Raw genomic sequence first — 8942 nt, 5'->3', positions numbered from 1 at the left:
GCTTCCATGAAGGTCTCTACATCCCACACAGGGAACCTGTGGCAGCACCCCACAAGTGCTTGTTTCCTTGACTTCAAATGAAGCCACAGGAACTGGCTCAGGAATAAACATCTACATTTAAAACTACAAAGCTGAGTGAGAGATCTCTCATTCCTTGTCCTACAAGATTTGCTGCTGTGAAGTCCAGTTTTCTGCTTAAAGAAAAGCTGACAGCAAAAATTGAAAAAGGTTCCACTCTCCTTTCATTTCTATTCTCTATGAGAAGAGATGGCTTTAGCACAGACGCATTTTTCCATCCTGAAAATGTTTATGAACCGTTCTACTAATAACCCATTGAGCACTAAATGCATCCTTAAGTACTCTGCTGAATGAGGACTTAAAGTAAATAAATTCAGTCCACAGAAAATTAAGCAGATTAAATGAAAGGAAAAAAAAAAAGAAAAATTACTAATCTATTTTTATGTTGCTTGTGACAAGGACTAAAATAAATTATAGAATCATAGTATGGTTTGGGGTGGAAGGGACCTTAAAGATTGGTTCCAACCCACCTGGATGGGCAGGGCCACCTCCCACTTGACCAAAACTCCATCCAGCCTGTAATGAAACCCTGTGGATTACATTTCACTAAAACAGAACTCACAGGAGAGGTTACAAGAAAATGGTTGTGAGTCAGTGGGGCACGTTGCTTGACCACTTCTGTCTCCAGTGTGCTGCACAGCCCCATGGTTTCCATTCATTTGTGGGACTGATGCTACACTGACACTGAAAAATGTTTCTGGTTGATCCCTGTTGGCAGTGTTATTTCCTAATGTGCAATTTGCTTTTAGATAGAAACCATTGGAGAAATTAAGTCACAAGCAACCACGCTTGAAGCAATACTGAAAATGGCACGAAAAGTTCCTTGCACTTTGGTACAAATTTCAGGGCAATAGCCTCTGGTTTAAAGGGCAGGTGACAAACCAAATTTTTCCTTTCTGCTTTATCAGCTCAGATAAATTATGACATGTCCTGCACTCCTTTCCCCTCTGAGTAGAACTTTAATTTTAAATTCCATAGTAGGATGGAAAGAAAACAAACAAAAGCAAATGACAGAATAAATCTACTCAGGTAAAGGAAATGATGGAGTCACTCCAGTGGCTTTGGACATTAGGGGTGTCTACTTGATTTCACAGTCTCATAGTGGTCAGAGCTACCCCTCTGTATGGCAGTCACTGCAGTTCAGGCAGACTGTTTGGTTTGCACATTTGACTTTAGCCTTTTTAAATCCAGAATGAAAAAAAAAAAAAAAAAGAAGAAAAAATAAAATAAAAAAAAAAAAAAAAAAAAAAAAAAAAAAGAATTGCTCAGGTAACAAATTTTCTGAACTTTGGTCTGCCAAAGCATACAGTCCACACTGGGGATTCACTCCATTTGTTTGAGTGAACAGGGACAGTGGGGACAGAGCTCTGAACACAAAATTAACAAATCATTTCAGTCTGACAAGGCTTAAGTTTTCTTTTGCTGCAGAGCGTGACCAGTACTAAGAAGGAGAGCACCATAAGCAACAGCCTTCACATTTTTTTTTTCCCCACTGGCAACTACAGAAAACAATTGGATGTCCCACTAAAAAGAGTGCCGTAGCTCGGCAAGGAGTTTTGATCTCAGTGTGAGAATTACTGAGTGAAATCAAATGTCCTTTTGTCTGTCAAGGAGTTCAGACTAGAAAATTAGTTCCTTTCTCCCCCCCAAATTTATTATTTTTTTACTATGAAGTGGCTGGCACCAGCAGCTTTAAAGCCAGGAGAAAGTGTCACAGGGGATTCAGCCTTTTATGGGAGACCAGAGACTGTTTGCCTTACAGAGAGTGGCAGAAGTTATCTCTTTGTAAAAGCTGCAGGACTGGGAGAGGGTGAGAGTATATTCTGGATGTCAGACTCCAGGAATAGCAAGAAACATCTCTTTCAGGGCTGTGTTCTTTCAGATGCATACAAAGTCAACCAAGGTGCTCAGGCACAGCTTCTCAGACAGTGATTTTTGTGGTATTGAGGGAGACATGATCCAAGCAGATGATCACAGTGATGCTGTCTCTGTCAGACAAGGGAGAAATCTTCCTTGCCTGAGGGTCTCCCCTAGCACCAAGATGTTAAAAGGGAAGCTCAAGCTACCCAAGCTGGAACTACAGAATGGAAATAACCCCCCTCCATCCCCCAAACAGCATCTCTCTTGCTCTTTCTTTGGGCCCCTGGACATTTCTGATGCCATCGTTGGAGAAGACTGATGTAGGTATGTGCACTGGCTTCTTCTTCAGAGGATTTTGACAGGGCTGCCCATGTCTGTCTGGATTTAAATGACAAGTTTGCAGCATAGGTCTCAAGCTCAGATATGGCCAATGAGGTGCATGACCTCTCCTAGCACAGAGGTCCAAAAGAAGTCAGGTGGGTTAGATGTTAAGTGCTCCCACTGAGAGCATCTCATCCAGAGAGAATAGGATGTTCAAGGTGGGGACAACTGCTCTGCTGTCACCCCAAGCTAGGTGAGACAAATCCCTGGCCTTTCTAGCCCAATTTGAACCCTCCCAGCCCTCCAGATCAGCTTTATTGCTGGAAAGCTGTGGTGGTCCCTTCATGTCAGCATGTCTTAAAGGTCAGTAAGAGCATCAGTCACTTCCTAGCAAAGAGAAAACCTATGAAAGGTGTGCATGAGTATTTATGTGCATGAAGTACTAAGATCCAGTGCTCAGCTTTATCCTGAGTGTCTAATTAGGTGAACGTACTCCTGGAGGACAAGGTGCACTACCTAAATCAAGAGCTTAAAATCCCCAACCATGTTTCTTTTCCAGAATAGTCATAGCTATGCCCCATAATACCTCATTTGCTGTCCTCATGTGCACACCTCACAAGTGCATCCTAGCAAAGACAAAGCTATTCAGGCTAGTCAAACCAAGGAAATAATAATTACTTGTAAAATTACTACAAGCTGATTTTCTCATTAAAATTTCATTAATGTTTTTTTTTTCCCTGACTGTGCTAAACCCCATACTTTTAAAAGCATCTCACATTCTATTATATTTCCATTAACACTACCCACCATATTAATAGACTGAAAACACAGGTTAGTACATTTGTGCTGCTAATGAGCACTGCCCTCCTCTTCTCAAAACACAGTTATTCCATGCAAAATAAATATTATGGCTAATGCTCTCCATTCCTACCATGGACGTGTTCTAAAGCTATCAGCAGGGTTTCCAGTTGATCTCAAAGGTCTCATCTGTGTTTGGTTTGGAAACAAAACGACAGCAAGTTATTACTGTCTCCATCCCAGCACAGCCAGAGCCCAGCTAACAAAAGGAAAGTGCCACATTAATGCTGGCTGCTGCGTTATCATCATCTCCAGGCTCTGAGAAGGGTTATTTTACAGCAAGAGGCTTGACCTGGTGCCTCTCAACAGGGCTTGCTCCAGTGGCATGGGTGGCATACGGTGGGTCCCCTGCCCCATTGTGGATGCATTTGTCCAAGAGGGTTTCTCTGCTCCACTTCATCCTCCAAAGCTGACCTTCTCCTTCTGAGAACCAGCAGCCCCATGCAATGGTGAGCACAGTGGCTCAAAAAGCTGGGGGAGGGAAACTTATAAAAGATGTGTCTTGCTGTGACAAGCAGCCCTTGGCACCTGTGGGATCTGGAAAAAGCCCCTCTTCTCTGTCTCATCCTTCCCTGTAGGTCAGGCAGAGAAGTCTTGCAGTCCTACTTCAGCTCTCCCTGGGGTGTCAGCCAGGAAAAAACACCCTGGGGCTTACTAGAGTGAAGGATGGGGGGAGGATGCCAGAGAGAGGAATGTTTCACCAACACTGTACCAACATTGAGCATCTTCTTAATCTACTGGCTGCTCTCTCCATCCCCAGGGGGTGCCACGCATCACGCGCCCTGGCTATGGGGTGCAGGCTTAGTTCCAAACATGTAAACACACCCCTCAGAAAGCAACCCTCACCACCCTCCTTGCTGACATTAAAGGCAACTTTTAGGGATGTTAAGATTTGGCTGGATCATCAGGAACCCGATGGAGAGCAGGATCATCTCTAGTGAATATAATCCCGTTACAAAAACTGCTCCTAATGACCACAGGAGCAATCAAGCCCTGAGGAAGGAGACCCCAGCATCATGCCTGCTTGCTGCAGATTCACCTCAGTATAGATGGGAGCAGAAGCTGACAGATTGCTTCAGCATCTTGCAAGCCATCATGTAAGACCCAAGGGCTGGAAAAGGCCCCTTTTGCTCAGCCTCCCAGGCTGTGAGCACACTGATGTAGCCATCAGAAAGCAGCCCCCTCCTCTATAACAATTTCTATGCAAGCAGCAGTGTTTACTTTCTTATACTTTTCTAATTAGGGGCAGAGCAAAAGCAATATCCATGCACGCTGTCTCCTGGGAGAAGATTGATTTTTAAGATGTAACTTCAGGAAAAGACAGAGTTATCTTTTTTTTCAGGACTCGGGCTAATCTCCCCTTTCCACAGGGAGGGATTAGGGTTAGAGTTGTGGGATTTGCAGTTTTAATCAGTGGCGCCTCGTCAACTTTCATTGTCTGCTCCAGATTACTCTGGCATCTCCATATCCTCCCATTCCTCTGAATAATGAGGAGCTGCAGTCTGAATCCTATCTTACTGATACTGCTGGACTTTTATGACCTTATGGAAATCAGCAGTAACTTAGCCTGCTGCCTCTCTTTTCAGAGGAAAAGGAAGGCTTTGTTGGCACTGGGATCTCACCCTGCTCCTCTCAATGACTCAAAAGATCTTAATGAAGATCTTAATGATCTTAATGAAGTTTTTTTTTTTCTGGTGGTCGGAACACTATCTTTGGTCCTGTCTGTCTTGAGGAATGATTGACAGATGGCCCAGAGCAACATCTGGGTAAGGGAGGAGAGAAGAGGAGAGGAGAGGAGAGGAGAGGAGAGGAGAGGAGAGGAGAGGAGAGGAGAGGAGAGGAGAGGAGAGGAGAGGAGAGGAGAGGAGAGGAGAGGAGAGGAGAGGAGAGGAGAGGAGAGGAGAGGAGAGGAGAGGAGAGGAGAGGAGAGGAGAGGAGAGGAGAGGAGAGGAGAGGAGAGGAGAGAGGAGTTCTCAGCAGTGGAATATGTCTCTATGTCCTCTATGTTTGCTTTGTCCTCTCATAGCCTCAGAGAACCCAAAATTCTAAGGGGAAAAAATGCATTCTTCAGGACTGTGTGAGTCAAGAAACTGATGAATTATTACAGAGGGTTTGTTTTGTTTGTTTTGTTTTACCCACAAGAGCAAAGATGTTATTAGAAGCTGGTATATTTTGTGTATTTGCACAGAATGGAAAGAAAATCCTATTCCCCTTATTGAAGTAGAAACAAACACCTTTGGCATTCTCGTGGCTCAGAAATCCCCATTCTGTTGAGTTCTGTCACCAAAAGTCTCATCTGTGTCCTTGCATGGCCAGCCTGTCACTGCTTCCCTCTTGCTGCTGCCAGTTCCCTTGCAGGGCAGATCTAAGGGATCAGCTCTTGTTTGTGCAATCAGAAAACCCCATGATCTGCCCTAACCAGCAGTGACCAGACCTTGAGATGAAGATAGTTTTCTTGGTTGAGGACCTAACACAGTACCCACCTACTTGACAGCAGAAATAAGTTTAATTTTTATTTCGTCTTGGATGTCTGGGAAGAAAATATGTTTAGGCAAGTTGCAAAGATATTTTTAATTTTTTATATTTACAGTGATTTTTTTGCTAGCTTCTATTTTTTTTCCCCAAGGAAGATGTTTTCTGGTCACATGTTGATTTTGACAGTGCTTTCTCATCCTGCTTTAGTGGAGTTTGAGTAGTCTATCCGGTTATATCCTTAAGGGAGGGAAACAGAGGGGGAGAAATACAAGAAGACCTGAAAGCCCTGACCTTTCCAATCTTCCTAAGGACCTTTTCAATCTGTTTGGCATAATACTCTGCTGTGGGAACCATCACAAGCTCTGTGTTTTTTTCTAATAGGAAAATTAAAGCAGATCTCAGAACTTCAGAAAGTCTTGTGACACCAAAGTGAATTGCCAACCTCCAGCCACCTCTCATCCCTTGCTCACTTAGGTGCTTCAATATGAACTACATCTGGCCTTATAGCTCACCTGCTGCCCACCACTTATCAGTCTCACAGAATCATAAAATGGTTTAGGTTGGAAGGAACCTTAAAGATCACCTGGTTCCTACCCCTCCTTCCATAGGCAGGGTCACCTCCCATCAGACCAGTTTGCTCCAAGTTCCATCCAGCCTGGCCTTGAACACACAAACTAAGGCAGCCACAAATTCCCTGGGCAAAGTCATCTTAATTAAATGAGTTTAGTTATGTTTATTATGTTTAGTAGGATTATTATGTTTAGTGCAATAACAACCCCAGAGGAACTTGAAAAGAGGAGTGGGAAGTGGAGTGTGTGTATAGGAAAGAGCCTGGCTTGGAGCTCTTGGAGAGAGGACACAGGCAGGACCTAGCAGCTGGGGACACTCTTCATTCCAGTTATTTAGATGTTGGAATAGGGAAAAGGACAACCTTTTACCTAGGGCTGGGGATCAGGGTGCCTGCAGTCCCACAGGAAGGCCTCCTACTTGCAAGGGAAAATAGCCCTGAATGATTGCTCAGTACCAGCATTGATCCAGAAAGGGGAAAAACACTTGCACAGGATGTTCTCTAAGTAAAAATATTCATTACTGCCTTGGCACTGATGTATTTATACAGATTGCTCACAGATGTGCTTATGTTTGGGTTTGGATACTCTCAGATTAGGGATAAAAGGATCTCCATCCATTGGTGCATGGGGGCTGTTCTGTATTCCCTGATAGGGCCAAAAAAGGCCCTAAGAAGCTGGCATTGCACTTCATGGAAGAAAACCAAAATTTGCACCCAGGCTCTCTTACAGCTGTGTAAATTGTTTTGGATTAATCTCAGTCATGTCAGTGATTCTGGCAGGATGATAACTGGCCTTTTTCCAGTTTCTCCTATATTGCTTGATGTAGGACTGATCAGCTTTCAGTCAAAGCAGATATTTTTATAAATAAATCTGAAGGAAATTGAGTTTGCATTCAGTCTCTTTGTCTATAATTCAATTTTCATTGATGCAATAAGTTTGCAAAATGAATTTCTTCTGAGAGGCTTTATTATATTTGTTAACAAGAGCAAGGCTATTCCACTGGAGGTTTTCTGCCATAGTATTTTAAATATAGAGATGTCTTACTCTCCCAGTCGCTCTCATTAAACTTAGTGGCTTAAAACATGGGGCTCCATGTGGACACTTGCAGGTATGAAGAATATATCATTTGTTCAAGAATAAGCCCTACTAATACCCTTCCTGAATCCATTCTTTTTTTTGTCTGTAGCTTTGGGAAACCACTTTTCTTTTTTTTTTTTCCTTTTTTTCTTTTTTTTAACAGATGTCTGCAGCCTTCTGCATTACTCTGTCACTTCCAGAAAATAGGATTTCTCACCTACAGATGGTGAGGAGAGAGGAGGATAGCCGTGAACATTAGGTTGAAATTACTTGTCAAGTTTGATCAATTCATAGGAAGACAAAATCCCTTTTGAAAAGGCACAGTTGATTTTTGAAGATTAGTAGCTGTGTCCTCGCAGCTTCATTGTTTGGGAAATTATACAAGAGTGCAGTTTATTACCCAAATGGAAGATACATTTGCATGTAGATGGTACATCAATTATTTCAATCTGCTCTGAATGGTGCAATAAACAACCCCTCTCCTGTACACAGACTCACACAAATGCACACAGGCTTTCACCTACCTGGGACTTGTGCCACAGGGGCTTGTTCTTGGTGGGTGTGTTTTCTTTTTCTCTTTATTGCCTTGTAAGTATTATTATTTGACAAAGAGCTGCAGAAGGAGTACATGAATCTATTAAAGATAACAAAGCTCCGTTATGAGCCAAAATTCCAGAAAGGAGACAAATAAATCTTTGATAATGTGGAATAGCTGGTCCCTGACTCTTCAAGCAAGGAGTTGATATTGAAATGGATGCTAATCTGAATCCTGCTGCTCTTTGTGGTGACTTCTTGTTGCAGCAATTTCTTCTTACAATTTAGTCATGTCATGATGCATTAATTACCATCTGTGTGGTTCTATTTAATAGGAGCATTAGGAGACAATACCTGGTTTGTTCCCTTCTGGACTAGTATTTATGTGAGACAAGTGTGTGTGTGTGCCAGAAAACTGCTCCTGATCTGCTGCATGCTTTATGGTCCCCCAATGTGGGCTGCTAATAGGCAGGCACTTGGCTGTCTCTGAGAGGAAAAAAAAAAAAGTATGTTTCATAAACCCTTCCAACTTCCTGCTCTGATATTTAGCCTGGTTTCCTTAGGAGATGTGGTTTATGCAGCACTGTGCCACCTGATGTCCTCATTGTGGCCAAAACATCAGGAGATTTTGCCTGGGTGCAGCAGAGCTGGGGGCAGCTCAGCATCAGCACCAGCAGCTGCATCCAAGGTTGGATTTGGGTTCTGCTGTCCCCAGGCTTCTCTCAGATGCAAGCAAGCCCTTCCCTCTGCCCCATCTCTCTCCCAGGGAGGTGGAATGTGTCATCCCCAGGGAAAACCCATGTGTGAGCTGTAGGGTATCAAGTATCCCATGAAAGCAAATGTCCCAGGGTAAGCTGGAGCTTCCCTAGGTGGGTTTGGAGAGGAGGGATGAGCAAGCTGAGGGCAGGGAGATCCCAGCAGTGTCTGCACTGGAGGACAGGCTGCATCACACTTGGTCTCCTGAGGGACAGTGTAGAGCCTGGGAAAGGGCTGTGGATCTGCAGAAGTGTCCCAGGCTTGTGGAAAAGTCCAGCTGGAGCTCACATTCCATCTCTTGCAGAAGCCACCTGTCTAAGCTTTGGGCTAGAATAAAAAAAAGCAGGGATGCTTCAGCCCTCAGTACTTAGAAATGATGGAAAATCGAAGATCTTCTCTGAGAGAAATACCTTG

This window comes from Heliangelus exortis, chromosome 1 (genome assembly GCF_036169615.1).
Source record: "Heliangelus exortis chromosome 1, bHelExo1.hap1, whole genome shotgun sequence".
NCBI lineage: Eukaryota > Metazoa > Chordata > Aves > Apodiformes > Trochilidae > Heliangelus > Heliangelus exortis.
Note: the sequence above shows the minus strand (reverse complement) of the source record.